Below are 21,053 nucleotides of genomic sequence, written 5' to 3'. Positions count from 1 at the left end.
AAACATAAGGCACAGAGAAAGGGTGAGAGGTAGTGTGGTGGTTGTATCAATGACAAGGAAGTTCTAGCAGCTAAGATGGTATGCTTCTCTGAAGAAGTGGGTTTTGAGATGTTTCTTGAATGTCGGGAGGGAGGGTGAATGCTGAAGGTTCCTTGGGAGTAGATTCCAGAGATATATGGCAGCTCGAGTGAAATCTTGTAGACGGGAAAAGGAAGAGGTGATAAGTAAGGAGGAGAGCCTTAGCCCATAGGAAGAACGTAGGGATCGAGTAGGAGAGTATTTGCTAATGAGGTCAGAAATGTATGGAGGGACCGTATTATGGATGGCCTTATATGTCAGTACCAGGATTTTAAATTTAATTCTAAAGGCAATTGGGAGCCAGTGGAGGGTTTCACAGAGTGGGGAAGCAGAAGAGGAGCGTCGTGCAAGGAAGATAAGCCTAGCAGCGACAGTTGAATGCCAACCAGAAGAGTGTTGCAGTAGCCAAGACGGGAAATGATAAGTGAATGAACCAGAGTTTTTGTGGATTCTTGGGTGAGGAATGGGCGGACACGAGAGATGTTTTTTAGGTGCAAGCGTCAGGATCTGGCGAGGGACCGAATGTGAGGGATGTAAGTTTGTTTTATTAGGGGTTAGCACTGGAGAAAAGGATAAAAGGTGGTGGTCAGACAGAGGGAAGGGGTAGATGGAGAAATCTGAAAGGGAGCATGATCTGGAGAAAACCAGATCAAGTGAGTGTCCCTCAGTGTGCGTCTATTGAGAGAGACCAGAGGAGGATGTCGGGGAGAGGAGTTTGGAGCTAGCAGAGTTGTTAGATATATCTAAAGGAATGTTAAAGTCACCCAGAATAAGGCAGGGGATATTAGGAAAGAGGAAGAAAGGGAGCCAGGCAGTCAAATAACTGTGAGGTAGGGCCTGGAGGGCGATATATGACAGCAATTTGAAGAGAGAGTGGAGAGAAAAGATGGATTGTGTGAACTTCAAAGGAACAGAATGAGAGGGAGGGAGGGCTTGGTATATGCTGGAAGGTGCAGTCAGGTGAGAGAAGGATGCCTACACCACCACCCTTTCTGCCATCAGGCCTAGGAGTGTGGCATCCTGTTATCTATGAAATCAAAGAGTATTTTGTGGGGGGAAAAAATCTGAGCTTTTGGCATACAAAGAGGAATTAATCCAGCCCCAAAATGCCTTACCAACGATTAATGCATATTAAAGTACATAGGACCTACTTGAATATTTTGGGGTTTTGTTTACGTGAAAGAAAAGGAATAAACACCTGCTGGAGACACTGCGGCTCCAGAGCTGTTCAATGGAACGCATCTCCAGCAAGGCAAAAAGCTCAGGGCGGGGAAACAGCGCAAACGAATTCTGATTAATCGCTCTATGCTTTTGCATAAAAAACAGGAAAATAATAGGCGACCCTCGGCTATCACAAACATCAAAAGACATATCGTGGCTAGAGTTTAACTTTAACCAATCTAGACCTTAGTTGGTTTTTCTCCACACTGTCCATCTCTCATTGTAGTGTAAAATAATTTAACCAACAAACTTTAAACAGAGTTTAAACACAGGTTTACTTTGAATCTACTTAAAATACATTCTGGGAACCTTTTATACCTTTCACTTTCCCCAAGTCCTACGTTTTGCAGTTCCATACACTAAAACATATGCCACGATGTTTCAAGATTACAGATTTAAGACATTAATATATGCGTCAAAAAACTTCAAGGGGCAGGGAAATGACTAGATAATGCTGCCTGTTCCACAGTGAGACAGATCTCAGCTTCCCTGAAGTAAACTAAATCACTAAAAAATTGCACTAATAAAACAATGTATCTCATTAGTTTATGAAACTGTTAGTATACGGTCAGCTGAGGAGAGTTCAAATATTCCAATATACTGATATGAATTTTGAAACAGCTGCCTCAGCGAAAAAGCTGCATGGGTAAATCAATGTCAGGTTTGAACAGTATCAATGTATCTATTACTTATACAGCTAAGCCTTTCTCCTAGCCGGTTTTGGTGGCTTCCACCCTGCATACACACATAAGCCGCAGAAATGAAGTCTTTCTGCGTGACACATTTTTTCTACTCTGCAATCTTGTGGTGTGGTGAAAATGTCATTAGGATGTAAGCCCCAAAAGGTAGACCGGCATGAACATACAGGCAACCTTGGGCAGGGCACCTAGATGGTAGGGGCACCTCTGCCAGGATGTCTGTTGGATTAGTAAGGCGGTATACACGAGGAGGCTCCAAAAGCAGAGTTAGCCACAATGGACTAAATGACCTGACTAAACTTTAATTGATCTTAATGGTGTAAAACCAAATAAACACACTGGACAAGTAAAGCAAAAACAAAACCTTATAGCAAGGGTATTTAACCCTCTCAATGCTGACCCAGTGAGTTTGTCAAGTTCTGTGAATAATAGACTTCAACCAACTTAGAATTATAAGAGGCAAATGAGCCCAATTTCCGAGTTGCTGAGATCCTTGCATACTGTTAAGGGATTTCTGCCAAAGCAATAATTGGGCATTCAGTACTGTTCTGGGATCTCCACCAACTTAAATTAGAAACATGTGTCTGTAATTTTACACTTTAGATACCTCTTTCTACAGTCCCTTTGGTCTAACTGCTGGTAAAGTGGTTTGGCTGCTCTCAAAGCAAACCCTTGTGGTTTCATTACGTGATATGGTCCTTACATGCATTTTGGCTCATACCCTTTATTATCTTTTAGTCAACCACTGAATTGTGCCACACAGATTTTTCTGACTACAACCAGATTTTATGACTTAAAGGGTATGTAATTTAATGTATGTATATATATATATATATATATATATATAGAGAGAGAGAGAGAGAGAGAGAGAGAGAAAGAGAGAGAGAGATAAATATATATATATATATATATATATAGATAGATAGATAGATAGATAGATAGATAGTTTAATAAGCTTCTCATAACTGTTATGTCAGTTTATCTTAATAAAAAGCAAGGTGCCCCTCCCCCGTAGGTGCTGGCATGTGCCCTGCTCTCCCTGTCATGACAGCAGTGCTATTGTGACATCATCAGAGCATAATAACCTCGCACTGGGCGTGGAGCTTCAGTACTAGAGGAGACAGCAAGCTACTTGTAGTGACTGAACCTCCAGTAGTGCAAAAGATTAGTAAAGAGACTGACTTTTATTTCTTCATTTTGACCCATTTCTCCTCCTGCTTTTGTGATCGCTGAGTGAGGCAAGTCAGGGCAGATATTGTTGCAAAAAAACAACTGACAAGATGGGGACAACACTAGGTCCCTGGGAATGGATGTGTACCTGCTGCAAAACCACATGTGGCCTATGCCGGAGTACCTGCCCCTGCGCCTGTTCCTGCAACTGTCCTTGCTCCTGCAAGTGCCCCTGCAAGCGCAAGTGCCCCTGCGACTGCCCCTGCGACTGCCCGCGGGACTGCGACTGCCCCCGCGACTGCCCCTGTGACTGCTCCCGCAATTGCTTGTCAAACCTGTGCCCTGAAGAAGTGAAGGTCGAGGAAGTGAGCGCCGAGGATTACATTGACGAGGACAAAAAGGAGGTGAGAGCCCAACTCCGAGAGGACAATGCGGTGAAATCTTCTCTGAGGAGCTGTGGCGCCTTCACCTTTGGGTTGATTCTCACCGCCATGTATGCGGCCATCGTCCTCTTTGTGAAGAACTATAACCTGAAGTACTGCATCGTGTCCTCAGTGGTCATCTGCATCCTCCTCACCCTCGGCATGGCCTTCTTCATGAAGATGCGGGTCACAGTGTTCCTTATGCTGCCCCAGCTCTTCTCAATTGAGGGGAAGACCATCGTGCTCCTGGTCGCCTTCTCGCTGGCCTTACAGGGACCTGCAGCCAACACCTTGGAGAATTTCCGGCGCTCATCTGAGTCCGTGTCCTGCGGCGTGGAACTGGCCATGAACCAGACCAAGGAGCTCCTGGAAAAAGTTAAAAGGCCGTTAGTGAGTGCGCTGGATATTCTGAAGAACATCGGCCAGAGGCTGAAAGGGGTGGCCGATCGGGCCAGAAAGTTCTTCAAGACGGTGACAGACGGAGTGAAGCACATTGGACGCGTGCTGCGGAATGTGTGGCGTTTTATCGCCAATATCGGGGAGGTCTGTAACGAGGAACTGGAAGTTCCCTATCTAAAGTGCAGGAAAATATTTGACACGGCGCGGAATCAGTGCTTCCAGGTGATGTCATTCTTGTCATTCCTGTGCTACATTGTGGACGCCTTCAAACCGCTGTGTGGACTGGCTAAAACCGTTACAATCCTATGCCTCCTGCCAAAGTATCTCCAGAAATATGTCCGAAAGCATGTGAAAAACCCCATCATCAACATGCTCCGCAACATCAAGGACAAGTTTGAGTTTAACGTGACGGTTATTCACGACTTCGACATAAACCTGAACTCCAGCAAGAGCATCAAGCAGGTGGCAGTCGGCATAATGAGCGAAGTGCAGAGCACACTGAACCCCTATCTGGATGTGCTCAGCATGTTCAGCTATTCAATGACATTTGTTTGCCTCTTCATCTACATCATGGCCGCTCGGTACCAGCGCAAGTACCTCTATGAAGATAACCACGACAATATCTACATAACACGGTCCTTCATAGAGCTGGACGTGATGAGAGCCAAGCAAGGGCGCAGAACCCTCCTGCCCCTTTCCGCCAGAGAGGCCTACAACTTCATCCTGCCAGGTTCGCTTTACCTGACCAAACGTGAGAGGAAGGGATATTCTTTTGACATCATCAACGTCTTCCGAAATGTTCTGGTGGTCGCATTCATGATGGTGATGGACTTCATCATCTACTGGGTGCTGGACATGGTGTATTACCTGCTGCAAGCGGACGTGGTTGCCAGAGCTCCGGTGACGTTCTCTGTGCTGATCAACGGCTCCGGTTATGCCAGCGAAATCTTCTCCAATGTGGTGTCTGCGTTTGACATCCTTCAGAGAGGGAACTTGACAGTTTTGTCAAAGAAATGCCTAGTGGCTCCGTCCGCCCCAGACTTTAAAGGATACATACTCATAGGCTCAATGTATGGCCTGTGCTTCCTCATTGCGATATTTGGCGTCTACATACGGAGGCTGCAGCGCGTAATCTGTGCCTATTATTACCCATCCCGGGAGCAGGAGCGCATCTGTTTTCTTTACAACAACTTGATAACCAAACGCACAAACATTGAGGACTCCTTGATCAGGAGCGTGAGGATGAATGCAGAGGACGGGGGGCACTCTAGCTTCCTGCAGGTCCTAGCGGCAAAACTCCCCGGGTGCCGCTGGTTTGCCCAGCTGTTGGGCACCAATGAGCAGTACTGCATGGCATGTGCCAAGATAATCACTGGCAGCGAGGGGCAGGACTGCCTGGCCTGCATCACCCCAGGCTGTAAAGGGATGTACTGCAGGGGCTGCTTTGAGATCCTTGATAACATCTGCACAATTTGTATGGCTCCACTGGCATACTCTGAGGCTATCGAAGAGGAGGTCGACTCCAGTGACGAAGAACAGGTCCACCTCTGGATCGATGCCATGAAAACCATGAAGGCTGAAGAGAAAGGAAAGAGGAAGAAGCTGAAAGAGTTTGTGAAGGATCGCCTCAAACAGGTTCTCCGTAGCCAGGGTAGCAGAGCAGCGTTAGGCGAGAAGCTCCTGGAGAAGTATAAGGAGGAGGTCCGTGGCAGGGAGGAAGATGAGAGCTCAGGAATCAGTGAGGTTGAATCCAGTGAGGACTCTGAAGATACAGATTTTGAATATCAGAACTCAACAGAGGTCACCGACTCTTCAGATTCTGAGGACCACACGGCCCCCCCATTCACAAAGTGGACAGAAGCACGAAGGAAGAGGGATCTGGTCACCCCCGCGCGGCAGAAGCCACCCAATAGGAGAGGGCGGCGGGCGGTGAAGAATGGAGGTGGAAACTAGAATGGAATTCAGAACTATACCCACCCCTTCTTCTACCTAAATTTCCTTTGTAATCCCTTCACCACCAAGTGAATCGGCTTGCATCCTGTTCCTGCTGCATGCAAGTCTGAGTGAACTTCAAGGCTTTTTTATATGGGCACATGGGAAAGAAGACACCGACACATCAAAGAAGCTGGACACTTTCTCTGGAGCTCTCAGTGAAGAAAACGCACAGCGTAGAGGGTTAAGATCAGAATTATGACCTTCAACGAATCCAGAAACTTTTAAGTGATCCAGATTTTGAACGTGGCAACCACCAAAAGTGTCGGCGTCCTTTTAGACAGTTTAGACCACTGTTTTTTGCGCCTTTCACTCTTAAATAAATTTTGACTTTGGCTTTGGGAAAACAAATTGCAGGTTTCTTTTAAGACATTTTAAATGTTCTTTTTTTTTTTTTTTAAGAAAACTAACAAAAAAGGATTAATATTTCAGGTCTACTGTACGTATTCCTTTCAATATTTAATGTCCCCAGATGTCAGTCATTACTGCAAACTGAATGCCCAATCCATTCTTACGACAAGAAGCTAGCACTTTAGGTCAGTATTGCTGACAGTAGATCGTCTATACCTACTGAATATAGAACTAGACTGATGCATCATTTTCAAAGCCATTCGCATCTGGGAGGTATTTAGTTTTGCTGGCTTTAATCGCCAAATTCACAGGTTTCAGCATCTCTTTAAATTTTAATGCTACCGAAAAATATATAATGGGAAAACTAAAACGAAAATTACCCGAATGGTCAATTCCCGCATTCAGATTCAATGGTCATGTTGTAGTATAAGCTGCATAGCATAGTCCCAGATGTTTATGAGTACTAATGTGTACTGCTTCTATTTAAATTGTAGTAGATATGAACATAGGGATAAAAAAAAAAGATGGGGTGCAAGTCACATTTTACCACTATAGCTCATTCCCCATTATTATTATTATTATTATTATTATCTTTTATTTATATAGCGCCAACAGTTTACGCAGCGCTTAATACAGTACATGAATTCAAGGGAAATGACAAGACAAGAATTGACAGAGAGAGCCCTGCTCGCAAGCTTACAATCTTGAGGGAATGGGGTGACAAACATAAGGCACAGAGAAAGGGTGAGAGGTAGTGTGGTGGTTGTATCAATGACAAGGAAGTTCTAGCAGCTAAGATGGTATGCTTCTCTGAAGAAGTGGGTTTTGAGATGTTTCTTGAATGTCGGGAGGGAGGGTGAATGCTGAAGGTTCCTTGGGAGTAGATTCCAGAGATATATGGCAGCTCGAGTGAAATCTTGTAGACGGGAAAAGGAAGAGGTGGTAAGTAAGGAGGAGAGCCTTAGCCCATGGGAAGAACGTAGGGATCGAGTAGGAGAGTATTTGCTAATGAGGTCAGAAATGTATGGAGGGACCGTATTATGGATGGCCTTATATGTCAGTACCAGGATTTTAAATTTAATTCTAAAGGCAATTGGGAGCCAGTGGAGGGTTTCACAGAGTGGGGAAGCAGAAGAGGAGCGTCGTGCAAGGAAGATAAGCCAAGCAGCGACAGTTGAATGCCAACCAGAAGAGTGTTGCAGTAGCCAACACGGGAAATGATAAGTGAATGAACCAGAGTTTTTGTGGATTCTTGGGTGAGGAATGGGCGGACACGAGAGATGTTTTTTAGGTGCAAGCGTCAGGATCTGGCGAGGGACCGAATGTGAGGGATGTAAGTTTGTTTTATTAGGGGTTAGCACTGGAGAAAAGGATAAAAGGTGGTGGTCAGACAGAGGGAAGGGGTAGATGGAGAAATCTGAAAGGGAGCATGATCTGGAGAAAACCAGATCAAGTGAGTGTCCCTCAGTGTGCGTCTATTGAGAGAGACCAGAGGAGGATGTCGGGGAGAGGAGTTTGGAGCTAGCAGAGTTGTTAGATATATCTAAAGGAATGTTAAAGTCACCCAGAATAAGGCAGGGGATATTAGGAAAGAGGAAGAAAGGGAGCCAGGCAGTCAAATAACTGTGAGGTAGGGCCTGGAGGGCGATATATAACAGCAATTTGAAGAGAGAGTGGAGAGAAAAGATGGATTGTGTGAACTTCAAAGGAACAGAATGAGAGGGAGGGAGGGCTTGGTATATGCTGGAAGGTGCAGTCAGGTGAGAGAAGGATGCCTACACCACCACCCTTTCTGCCATCAGGCCTAGGAGTGTGGCATCCTGTTATCTATGAAATCAAAGAGTATTTTGTGGGGGGAAAAAATCTGAGCTTTTGGCATACAAAGAGGAATTAATCCAGCCCCAAAATGCCTTACCAACGATTAATGCATATTAAAGTACATAGGACCTACTTGAATATTTTGGGGTTTTGTTTACGTGAAAGAAAAGGAATAAACACCTGCTGGAGACACTGCGGCTCCAGAGCTGTTCAATGGAACGCATCTCCAGCAAGGCAAAAAGCTCAGGGCGGGGAAACAGCGCAAACGAATTCTGATTAATCGCTCTATGCTTTTGCATAAAAAACAGGAAAATAATAGGCGACCCTCGGCTATCACAAACATCAAAAGACATATCGTGGCTAGAGTTTAACTTTAACCAATCTAGACCTTAGTTGGTTTTTCTCCACACTGTCCATCTCTCATTGTAGTGTAAAATAATTTAACCAACAAACTTTAAACAGAGTTTAAACACAGGTTTACTTTGAATCTACTTAAAATACATTCTGGGAACCTTTTATACCTTTCACTTTCCCCAAGTCCTACGTTTTGCAGTTCCATACACTAAAACATATGCCACGATGTTTCAAGATTACAGATTTAAGACATTAATATATGCGTCAAAAAACTTCAAGGGGCAGGGAAATGACTAGATAATGCTGCCTGTTCCACAGTGAGACAGATCTCAGCTTCCCTGAAGTAAACTAAATCACTAAAAAATTGCACTAATAAAACAATGTATCTCATTAGTTTATGAAACTGTTAGTATACGGTCAGCTGAGGAGAGTTCAAATATTCCAATATACTGATATGAATTTTGAAACAGCTGCCTCAGCGAAAAAGCTGCATGGGTAAATCAATGTCAGGTTTGAACAGTATCAATGTATCTATTACTTATACAGCTAAGCCTTTCTCCTAGCCGGTTTTGGTGGCTTCCACCCTGCATACACACATAAGCCGCAGAAATGAAGTCTTTCTGCGTGACACATTTTTTCTACTCTGCAATCTTGTGGTGTGGTGAAAATGTCATTAGGATGTAAGCCCCAAAAGGTAGACCGGCATGAACATACAGGCAACCTTGGGCAGGGCACCTAGATGGTAGGGGCACCTCTGCCAGGATGTCTGTTGGATTAGTAAGGCGGTATACACGAGGAGGCTCCAAAAGCAGAGTTAGCCACAATGGACTAAATGACCTGACTAAACTTTAATTGATCTTAATGGTGTAAAACCAAATAAACACACTGGACAAGTAAAGCAAAAACAAAACCTTATAGCAAGGGTATTTAACCCTCTCAATGCTGACCCAGTGAGTTTGTCAAGTTCTGTGAATAATAGACTTCAACCAACTTAGAATTATAAGAGGCAAATGAGCCCAATTTCCGAGTTGCTGAGATCCTTGCATACTGTTAAGGGATTTCTGCCAAAGCAATAATTGGGCATTCAGTACTGTTCTGGGATCTCCACCAACTTAAATTAGAAACATGTGTCTGTAATTTTACACTTTAGATACCTCTTTCTACAGTCCCTTTGGTCTAACTGCTGGTAAAGTGGTTTGGCTGCTCTCAAAGCAAACCCTTGTGGTTTCATTACGTGATATGGTCCTTACATGCATTTTGGCTCATACCCTTTATTATCTTTTAGTCAACCACTGAATTGTGCCACACAGATTTTTCTGACTACAACCAGATTTTATGACTTAAAGGGTATGTAATTTAATGTATGTATATATATATATATATATATATATATATATATAGAGAGAGAGAGAGAGAGAGAGAGAGAGAGAGAGAGAGAAAGAGAGAGAGAAAGAGAGAGAGAGATAAATATATATATATAGATAGATAGATAGATAGATAGATAGTTTAATAAGCTTCTCATAACTGTTATGTCAGTTTATCTTAATAAAAAGCAAGGTGCCCCTCCCCCGTAGGTGCTGGCATGTGCCCTGCTCTCCCTGTCATGACAGCAGTGCTATTGTGACATCATCAGAGCATAATAACCTCGCACTGGGCGTGGAGCTTCAGTACTAGAGGAGACAGCAAGCTACTTGTAGTGACTGAACCTCCAGTAGTGCAAAAGATTAGTAAAGAGACTGACTTTTATTTCTTCATTTTGACCCATTTCTCCTCCTGCTTTTGTGATCGCTGAGTGAGGCAAGTCAGGGCAGATATTGTTGCAAAAAAACAACTGACAAGATGGGGACAACACTAGGTCCCTGGGAATGGATGTGTACCTGCTGCAAAACCACATGTGGCCTATGCCGGAGTACCTGCCCCTGCGCCTGTTCCTGCAACTGTCCTTGCTCCTGCAAGTGCCCCTGCAAGCGCAAGTGCCCCTGCGACTGCCCCTGCGACTGCCCGCGGGACTGCGACTGCCCCCGCGACTGCCCCTGTGACTGCTCCCGCAATTGCTTGTCAAACCTGTGCCCTGAAGAAGTGAAGGTCGAGGAAGTGAGCGCCGAGGATTACATTGACGAGGACAAAAAGGAGGTGAGAGCCCAACTCCGAGAGGACAATGCGGTGAAATCTTCTCTGAGGAGCTGTGGCGCCTTCACCTTTGGGTTGATTCTCACCGCCATGTATGCGGCCATCGTCCTCTTTGTGAAGAACTATAACCTGAAGTACTGCATCGTGTCCTCAGTGGTCATCTGCATCCTCCTCACCCTCGGCATGGCCTTCTTCATGAAGATGCGGGTCACAGTGTTCCTTATGCTGCCCCAGCTCTTCTCAATTGAGGGGAAGACCATCGTGCTCCTGGTCGCCTTCTCGCTGGCCTTACAGGGACCTGCAGCCAACACCTTGGAGAATTTCCGGCGCTCATCTGAGTCCGTGTCCTGCGGCGTGGAACTGGCCATGAACCAGACCAAGGAGCTCCTGGAAAAAGTTAAAAGGCCGTTAGTGAGTACGCTGGATATTCTGAAGAACATCGGCCAGAGGCTGAAAGGGGTGGCCGATCGGGCCAGAAAGTTCTTCAAGACGGTGACAGACGGAGTGAAGCACATTGGACGCGTGCTGCGGAATGTGTGGCGTTTTATCGCCAATATCGGGGAGGTCTGTAACGAGGAACTGGAAGTTCCCTATCTAAAGTGCAGGAAAATATTTGACACGGCGCGGAATCAGTGCTTCCAGGTGATGTCATTCTTGTCATTCCTGTGCTACATTGTGGACGCCTTCAAACCGCTGTGTGGACTGGCTAAAACCGTTACAATCCTATGCCTCCTGCCAAAGTATCTCCAGAAATATGTCCGAAAGCATGTGAAAAACCCCATCATCAACATGCTCCGCAACATCAAGGACAAGTTTGAGTTTAACGTGACGGTTATTCACGACTTCGACATAAACCTGAACTCCAGCAAGAGCATCAAGCAGGTGGCAGTCGGCATAATGAGCGAAGTGCAGAGCACACTGAACCCCTATCTGGATGTGCTCAGCATGTTCAGCTATTCAATGACATTTGTTTGCCTCTTCATCTACATCATGGCCGCTCGGTACCAGCGCAAGTACCTCTATGAAGATAACCACGACAATATCTACATAACACGGTCCTTCATAGAGCTGGACGTGATGAGAGCCAAGCAAGGGCGCAGAACCCTCCTGCCCCTTTCCGCCAGAGAGGCCTACAACTTCATCCTGCCAGGTTCGCTTTACCTGACCAAACGTGAGAGGAAGGGATATTCTTTTGACATCATCAACGTCTTCCGAAATGTTCTGGTGGTCGCATTCATGATGGTGATGGACTTCATCATCTACTGGGTGCTGGACATGGTGTATTACCTGCTGCAAGCGGACGTGGTTGCCAGAGCTCCGGTGACGTTCTCTGTGCTGATCAACGGCTCCGGTTATGCCAGCGAAATCTTCTCCAATGTGGTGTCTGCGTTTGACATCCTTCAGAGAGGGAACTTGACAGTTTTGTCAAAGAAATGCCTAGTGGCTCCGTCCGCCCCAGACTTTAAAGGATACATACTCATAGGCTCAATGTATGGCCTGTGCTTCCTCATTGCGATATTTGGCGTCTACATACGGAGGCTGCAGCGCGTAATCTGTGCCTATTATTACCCATCCCGGGAGCAGGAGCGCATCTGTTTTCTTTACAACAACTTGATAACCAAACGCACAAACATTGAGGACTCCTTGATCAGGAGCGTGAGGATGAATGCAGAGGACGGGGGGCACTCTAGCTTCCTGCAGGTCCTAGCGGCAAAACTCCCCGGGTGCCGCTGGTTTGCCCAGCTGTTGGGCACCAATGAGCAGTACTGCATGGCATGTGCCAAGATAATCACTGGCAGCGAGGGGCAGGACTGCCTGGCCTGCATCACCCCAGGCTGTAAAGGGATGTACTGCAGGGGCTGCTTTGAGATCCTTGATAACATCTGCACAATTTGTATGGCTCCACTGGCATACTCTGAGGCTATCGAAGAGGAGGTCGACTCCAGTGACGAAGAACAGGTCCACCTCTGGATCGATGCCATGAAAACCATGAAGGCTGAAGAGAAAGGAAAGAGGAAGAAGCTGAAAGAGTTTGTGAAGGATCGCCTCAAACAGGTTCTCCGTAGCCAGGGTAGCAGAGCAGCGTTAGGCGAGAAGCTCCTGGAGAAGTATAAGGAGGAGGTCCGTGGCAGGGAGGAAGATGAGAGCTCAGGAATCAGTGAGGTTGAATCCAGTGAGGACTCTGAAGATACAGATTTTGAATATCAGAACTCAACAGAGGTCACCGACTCTTCAGATTCTGAGGACCACACGGCCCCCCCATTCACAAAGTGGACAGAAGCACGAAGGAAGAGGGATCTGGTCACCCCCGCGCGGCAGAAGCCACCCAATAGGAGAGGGCGGCGGGCGGTGAAGAATGGAGGTGGAAACTAGAATGGAATTCAGAACTATACCCACCCCTTCTTCTACCTAAATTTCCTTTGTAATCCCTTCACCACCAAGTGAATCGGCTTGCATCCTGTTCCTGCTGCATGCAAGTCTGAGTGAACTTCAAGGCTTTTTTATATGGGCACATGGGAAAGAAGACACCGACACATCAAAGAAGCTGGACACTTTCTCTGGAGCTCTCAGTGAAGAAAACGCACAGCGTAGAGGGTTAAGATCAGAATTATGACCTTCAACGAATCCAGAAACTTTTAAGTGATCCAGATTTTGAACGTGGCAACCACCAAAAGTGTCGGCGTCCTTTTAGACAGTTTAGACCACTGTTTTTTGCGCCTTTCACTCTTAAATAAATTTTGACTTTGGCTTTGGGAAAACAAATTGCAGGTTTCTTTTAAGACATTTTAAATGTTCTTTTTTTTTTTTTTAAGAAAACTAACAAAAAAGGATTAATATTTCAGGTCTACTGTACGTATTCCTTTCAATATTTAATGTCCCCAGATGTCAGTCATTACTGCAAACTGAATGCCCAATCCATTCTTACGACAAGAAGCTAGCACTTTAGGTCAGTATTGCTGACAGTAGATCGTCTATACCTACTGAATATAGAACTAGACTGATGCATCATTTTCAAAGCCATTCGCATCTGGGAGGTATTTAGTTTTGCTGGCTTTAATCGCCAAATTCACAGGTTTCAGCATCTCTTTAAATTTTAATGCTACCGAAAAATATATAATGGGAAAACTAAAACGAAAATTACCCGAATGGTCAATTCCCGCATTCAGATTCAATGGTCATGTTGTAGTATAAGCTGCATAGCATAGTCCCAGATGTTTATGAGTACTAATGTGTACTGCTTCTATTTAAATTGTAGTAGATATGAACATAGGGATAAAAAAAAAAGATGGGGTGCAAGTCACATTTTACCACTCAGTAAATTAAGCCAAACAAGCGTATAGCTCATTCCCCATTATTATTATTATTATTATTATTATTATCTTTTACTTATATAGCGCCAACAGTTTACGCAGCGCTTAATACAGTACATGAATTCAAGGGAAATGACAAGACAAGAATTGACAGAGAGAGCCCTGCTCGCAAGCTTACAATCTTGAGGGAATGGGGTGACAAACATAAGGCACAGAGAAAGGGTGAGAGGTAGTGTGGTGGTTGTATCAATGACAAGGAAGTTCTAGCAGCTAAGATGGTATGCTTCTCTGAAGAAGTGGGTTTTGAGATGTTTCTTGAATGTCGGGAGGGAGGGTGAATGCTGAAGGTTCCTTGGGAGTAGATTCCAGAGATATATGGCAGCTCGAGTGAAATCTTGTAGACGGGAAAAGGAAGAGGTGGTAAGTAAGGAGGAGAGCCTTAGCCCATGGGAAGAACGTAGGGATCGAGTAGGAGAGTATTTGCTAATGAGGTCAGAAATGTATGGAGGGACCGTATTATGGATGGCCTTATATGTCAGTACCAGGATTTTAAATTTAATTCTAAAGGCAATTGGGAGCCAGTGGAGGGTTTCACAGAGTGGGGAAGCAGAAGAGGAGCGTCGTGCAAGGAAGATAAGCCAAGCAGCGACAGTTGAATGCCAACCAGAAGAGTGTTGCAGTAGCCAACACGGGAAATGATAAGTGAATGAACCAGAGTTTTTGTGGATTCTTGGGTGAGGAATGGGCGGACACGAGAGATGTTTTTTAGGTGCAAGCGTCAGGATCTGGCGAGGGACCGAATGTGAGGGATGTAAGTTTGTTTTATTAGGGGTTAGCACTGGAGAAAAGGATAAAAGGTGGTGGTCAGACAGAGGGAAGGGGTAGATGGAGAAATCTGAAAGGGAGCATGATCTGGAGAAAACCAGATCAAGTGAGTGTCCCTCAGTGTGCGTCTATTGAGAGAGACCAGAGGAGGATGTCGGGGAGAGGAGTTTGGAGCTAGCAGAGTTGTTAGATATATCTAAAGGAATGTTAAAGTCACCCAGAATAAGGCAGGGGATATTAGGAAAGAGGAAGAAAGGGAGCCAGGCAGTCAAATAACTGTGAGGTAGGGCCTGGAGGGCGATATATAACAGCAATTTGAAGAGAGAGTGGAGAGAAAAGATGGATTGTGTGAACTTCAAAGGAACAGAATGAGAGGGAGGGAGGGCTTGGTATATGCTGGAAGGTGCAGTCAGGTGAGAGAAGGATGCCTACACCACCACCCTTTCTGCCATCAGGCCTAGGAGTGTGGCATCCTGTTATCTATGAAATCAAAGAGTATTTTGTGGGGGGAAAAAATCTGAGCTTTTGGCATACAAAGAGGAATTAATCCAGCCCCAAAATGCCTTACCAACGATTAATGCATATTAAAGTACATAGGACCTACTTGAATATTTTGGGGTTTTGTTTACGTGAAAGAAAAGGAATAAACACCTGCTGGAGACACTGCGGCTCCAGAGCTGTTCAATGGAACGCATCTCCAGCAAGGCAAAAAGCTCAGGGCGGGGAAACAGCGCAAACGAATTCTGATTAATCGCTCTATGCTTTTGCATAAAAAACAGGAAAATAATAGGCGACCCTCGGCTATCACAAACATCAAAAGACATATCGTGGCTAGAGTTTAACTTTAACCAATCTAGACCTTAGTTGGTTTTTCTCCACACTGTCCATCTCTCATTGTAGTGTAAAATAATTTAACCAACAAACTTTAAACAGAGTTTAAACACAGGTTTACTTTGAATCTACTTAAAATACATTCTGGGAACCTTTTATACCTTTCACTTTCCCCAAGTCCTACGTTTTGCAGTTCCATACACTAAAACATATGCCACGATGTTTCAAGATTACAGATTTAAGACATTAATATATGCGTCAAAAAACTTCAAGGGGCAGGGAAATGACTAGATAATGCTGCCTGTTCCACAGTGAGACAGATCTCAGCTTCCCTGAAGTAAACTAAATCACTAAAAAATTGCACTAATAAAACAATGTATCTCATTAGTTTATGAAACTGTTAGTATACGGTCAGCTGAGGAGAGTTCAAATATTCCAATATACTGATATGAATTTTGAAACAGCTGCCTCAGCGAAAAAGCTGCATGGGTAAATCAATGTCAGGTTTGAACAGTATCAATGTATCTATTACTTATACAGCTAAGCCTTTCTCCTAGCCGGTTTTGGTGGCTTCCACCCTGCATACACACATAAGCCGCAGAAATGAAGTCTTTCTGCGTGACACATTTTTTCTACTCTGCAATCTTGTGGTGTGGTGAAAATGTCATTAGGATGTAAGCCCCAAAAGGTAGACCGGCATGAACATACAGGCAACCTTGGGCAGGGCACCTAGATGGTAGGGGCACCTCTGCCAGGATGTCTGTTGGATTAGTAAGGCGGTATACACGAGGAGGCTCCAAAAGCAGAGTTAGCCACAATGGACTAAATGACCTGACTAAACTTTAATTGATCTTAATGGTGTAAAACCAAATAAACACACTGGACAAGTAAAGCAAAAACAAAACCTTATAGCAAGGGTATTTAACCCTCTCAATGCTGACCCAGTGAGTTTGTCAAGTTCTGTGAATAATAGACTTCAACCAACTTAGAATTATAAGAGGCAAATGAGCCCAATTTCCGAGTTGCTGAGATCCTTGCATACTGTTAAGGGATTTCTGCCAAAGCAATAATTGGGCATTCAGTACTGTTCTGGGATCTCCACCAACTTAAATTAGAAACATGTGTCTGTAATTTTACACTTTAGATACCTCTTTCTACAGTCCCTTTGGTCTAACTGCTGGTAAAGTGGTTTGGCTGCTCTCAAAGCAAACCCTTGTGGTTTCATTACGTGATATGGTCCTTACATGCATTTTGGCTCATACCCTTTATTATCTTTTAGTCAACCACTGAATTGTGCCACACAGATTTTTCTGACTACAACCAGATTTTATGACTTAAAGGGTATGTAATTTAATGTATGTATATATATATATATATATATATATATATAGAGAGAGAGAGAGAGAGAGAGAGAGAGAGAGAGAGAGAAAGAGAGAGAGAAAGAGAGAGAGAGATAAATATATATATATAGATAGATAGATAGATAGATAGATAGATAGTTTAATAAGCTTCTCATAACTGTTATGTCAGTTTATCTTAATAAAAAGCAAGGTGCCCCTCCCCCGTAGGTGCTGGCATGTGCCCTGCTCTCCCTGTCATGACAGCAGTGCTATTGTGACATCATCAGAGCATAATAACCTCGCACTGGGCGTGGAGCTTCAGTACTAGAGGAGACAGCAAGCTACTTGTAGTGACTGAACCTCCAGTAGTGCAAAAGATTAGTAAAGAGACTGACTTTTATTTCTTCATTTTGACCCATTTCTCCTCCTGCTTTTGTGATCGCTGAGTGAGGCAAGTCAGGGCAGATATTGTTGCAAAAAAACAACTGACAAGATGGGGACAACACTAGGTCCCTGGGAATGGATGTGTACCTGCTGCAAAACCACATGTGGCCTATGCCGGAGTACCTGCCCCTGCGCCTGTTCCTGCAACTGTCCTTGCTCCTGCAAGTGCCCCTGCAAGCGCAAGTGCCCCTGCGACTGCCCCTGCGACTGCCCGCGGGACTGCGACTGCCCCCGCGACTGCCCCTGTGACTGCTCCCGCAATTGCTTGTCAAACCTGTGCCCTGAAGAAGTGAAGGTCGAGGAAGTGAGCGCCGAGGATTACATTGACGAGGACAAAAAGGAGGTGAGAGCCCAACTCCGAGAGGACAATGCGGTGAAATCTTCTCTGAGGAGCTGTGGCGCCTTCACCTTTGGGTTGATTCTCACCGCCATGTATGCGGCCATCGTCCTCTTTGTGAAGAACTATAACCTGAAGTACTGCATCGTGTCCTCAGTGGTCATCTGCATCCTCCTCACCCTCGGCATGGCCTTCTTCATGAAGATGCGGGTCACAGTGTTCCTTATGCTGCCCCAGCTCTTCTCAATTGAGGGGAAGACCATCGTGCTCCTGGTCGCCTTCTCGCTGGCCTTACAGGGACCTGCAGCCAACACCTTGGAGAATTTCCGGCGCTCATCTGAGTCCGTGTCCTGCGGCGTGGAACTGGCCATGAACCAGACCAAGGAGCTCCTGGAAAAAGTTAAAAGGCCGTTAGTGAGTACGCTGGATATTCTGAAGAACATCGGCCAGAGGCTGAAAGGGGTGGCCGATCGGGCCAGAAAGTTCTTCAAGACGGTGACAGACGGAGTGAAGCACATTGGACGCGTGCTGCGGAATGTGTGGCGTTTTATCGCCAATATCGGGGAGGTCTGTAACGAGGAACTGGAAGTTCCCTATCTAAAGTGCAGGAAAATATTTGACACGGCGCGGAATCAGTGCTTCCAGGTGATGTCATTCTTGTCATTCCTGTGCTACATTGTGGACGCCTTCAAACCGCTGTGTGGACTGGCTAAAACCGTTACAATCCTATGCCTCCTGCCAAAGTATCTCCAGAAATATGTCCGAAAGCATGTGAAAAACCCCATCATCAACATGCTCCGCAACATCAAGGACAAGTTTGAGTTTAACGTGACGGTTATTCACGACTTCGACATAAACCTGAACTCCAGCAAGAGCATCAAGCAGGTGGCAGTCGGCATAATGAGCGAAGTGCAGAGCACACTGAACCCCTATCTGGATGTGCTCAGCATGTTCAGCTATTCAATGACATTTGTTTGCCTCTTCATCTACATCATGGCCGCTCGGTACCAGCGCAAGTACCTCTATGAAGATAACCACGACAATATCTACATAACACGGTCCTTCATAGAGCTGGACGTGATGAGAGCCAAGCAAGGGCGCAGAACCCTCCTGCCCCTTTCCGCCAGAGAGGCCTACAACTTCATCCTGCCAGGTTCGCTTTACCTGACCAAACGTGAGAGGAAGGGATATTCTTTTGACATCATCAACGTCTTCCGAAATGTTCTGGTGGTCGCATTCATGATGGTGATGGACTTCATCATCTACTGGGTGCTGGACATGGTGTATTACCTGCTGCAAGCGGACGTGGTTGCCAGAGCTCCGGTGACGTTCTCTGTGCTGATCAACGGCTCCGGTTATGCCAGCGAAATCTTCTCCAATGTGGTGTCTGCGTTTGACATCCTTCAGAGAGGGAACTTGACAGTTTTGTCAAAGAAATGCCTAGTGGCTCCGTCCGCCCCAGACTTTAAAGGATACATACTCATAGGCTCAATGTATGGCCTGTGCTTCCTCATTGCGATATTTGGCGTCTACATACGGAGGCTGCAGCGCGTAATCTGTGCCTATTATTACCCATCCCGGGAGCAGGAGCGCATCTGTTTTCTTTACAACAACTTGATAACCAAACGCACAAACATTGAGGACTCCTTGATCAGGAGCGTGAGGATGAATGCAGAGGACGGGGGGCACTCTAGCTTCCTGCAGGTCCTAGCGGCAAAACTCCCCGGGTGCCGCTGGTTTGCCCAGCTGTTGGGCACCAATGAGCAGTACTGCATGGCATGTGCCAAGATAATCACTGGCAGCGAGGGGCAGGACTGCCTGGCCTGCATCACCCCAGGCTGTAAAGGGATGTACTGCAGGGGCTGCTTTGAGATCCTTGATAACATCTGCACAATTTGTATGGCTCCACTGGCATACTCTGAGGCTATCGAAGAGGAGGTCGACTCCAGTGACGAAGAACAGGTCCACCTCTGGATCGATGCCATGAAAACCATGAAGGCTGAAGAGAAAGGAAAGAGGAAGAAGCTGAAAGAGTTTGTGAAGGATCGCCTCAAACAGGTTCTCCGTAGCCAGGGTAGCAGAGCAGCGTTAGGCGAGAAGCTCCTGGAGAAGTATAAGGAGGAGGTCCGTGGCAGGGAGGAAGATGAGAGCTCAGGAATCAGTGAGGTTGAATCCAGTGAGGACTCTGAAGATACAGATTTTGAATATCAGAACTCAACAGAGGTCACCGACTCTTCAGATTCTGAGGACCACACGGCCCCCCCATTCACAAAGTGGACAGAAGCACGAAGGAAGAGGGATCTGGTCACCCCCGCGCGGCAGAAGCCACCCAATAGGAGAGGGCGGCGGGCGGTGAAGAATGGAGGTGGAAACTAGAATGGAATTCAGAACTATACCCACCCCTTCTTCTACCTAAATTTCCTTTGTAATCCCTTCACCACCAAGTGAATCGGCTTGCATCCTGTTCCTGCTGCATGCAAGTCTGAGTGAACTTCAAGGCTTTTTTATATGGGCACATGGGAAAGAAGACACCGACACATCAAAGAAGCTGGACACTTTCTCTGGAGCTCTCAGTGAAGAAAACGCACAGCGTAGAGGGTTAAGATCAGAATTATGACCTTCAACGAATCCAGAAACTTTTAAGTGATCCAGATTTTGAACGTGGCAACCACCAAAAGTGTCGGCGTCCTTTTAGACAGTTTAGACCACTGTTTTTTGCGCCTTTCACTCTTAAATAAATTTTGACTTTGGCTTTGGGAAAACAAATTGCAGGTTTCTTTTAAGACATTTTAAATGTTCTTTTTTTTTTTTTTAAGAAAACTAACAAAAAAGGATTAATATTTCAGGTCTACTGTACGTATTCCTTTCAATATTTAATGTCCCCAGATGTCAGTCATTACTGCAAACTGAATGCCCAATCCATTCTTACGACAAGAAGCTAGCACTTTAGGTCAGTATTGCTGACAGTAGATCGTCTATACCTACTGAATATAGAACTAGACTGATGCATCATTTTCAAAGCCATTCGCATCTGGGAGGTATTTAGTTTTGCTGGCTTTAATCGCCAAATTCACAGGTTTCAGCATCTCTTTAAATTTTAATGCTACCGAAAAATATATAATGGGAAAACTAAAACGAAAATTACCCGAATGGTCAATTCCCGCATTCAGATTCAATGGTCATGTTGTAGTATAAGCTGCATAGCATAGTCCCAGATGTTTATGAGTACTAATGTGTACTGCTTCTATTTAAATTGTAGTAGATATGAACATAGGGATAAAAAAAAAAGATGGGGTGCAAGTCACATTTTACCACTCAGTAAATTAAGCCAA

At 45.2% G+C, this 21,053-nt stretch overlaps 3 pseudogenes; all 3 read left to right on the top strand.

Annotated features, from left to right (window-relative positions):
• Nucleotides 1-3,277: 3,277 nt before the first annotated feature.
• Nucleotides 3,278-5,941, top strand: LOC149302426 (DC-STAMP domain-containing protein 2 pseudogene; annotated as a pseudogene).
• A 4,401-nt stretch (nt 5,942-10,342) lies between these two features.
• Nucleotides 10,343-13,006, top strand: LOC149302425 (DC-STAMP domain-containing protein 2 pseudogene; annotated as a pseudogene).
• A 4,427-nt stretch (nt 13,007-17,433) lies between these two features.
• On the top strand, nt 17,434-20,097 carry LOC149302424 (DC-STAMP domain-containing protein 2 pseudogene; annotated as a pseudogene).
• Nucleotides 20,098-21,053: the final 956 nt, after the last annotated feature.

This window comes from Sceloporus occidentalis, unplaced genomic scaffold, assembly GCF_023333645.1.
Source record: "Sceloporus occidentalis isolate IW3139 unplaced genomic scaffold, rSceOcc1.0.p SCAF_19, whole genome shotgun sequence".
NCBI classification, from domain to species: Eukaryota; Metazoa; Chordata; class Lepidosauria; order Squamata; family Phrynosomatidae; genus Sceloporus; species Sceloporus occidentalis.
This window is presented reverse-complemented; position numbering and strand designations above follow the sequence as displayed.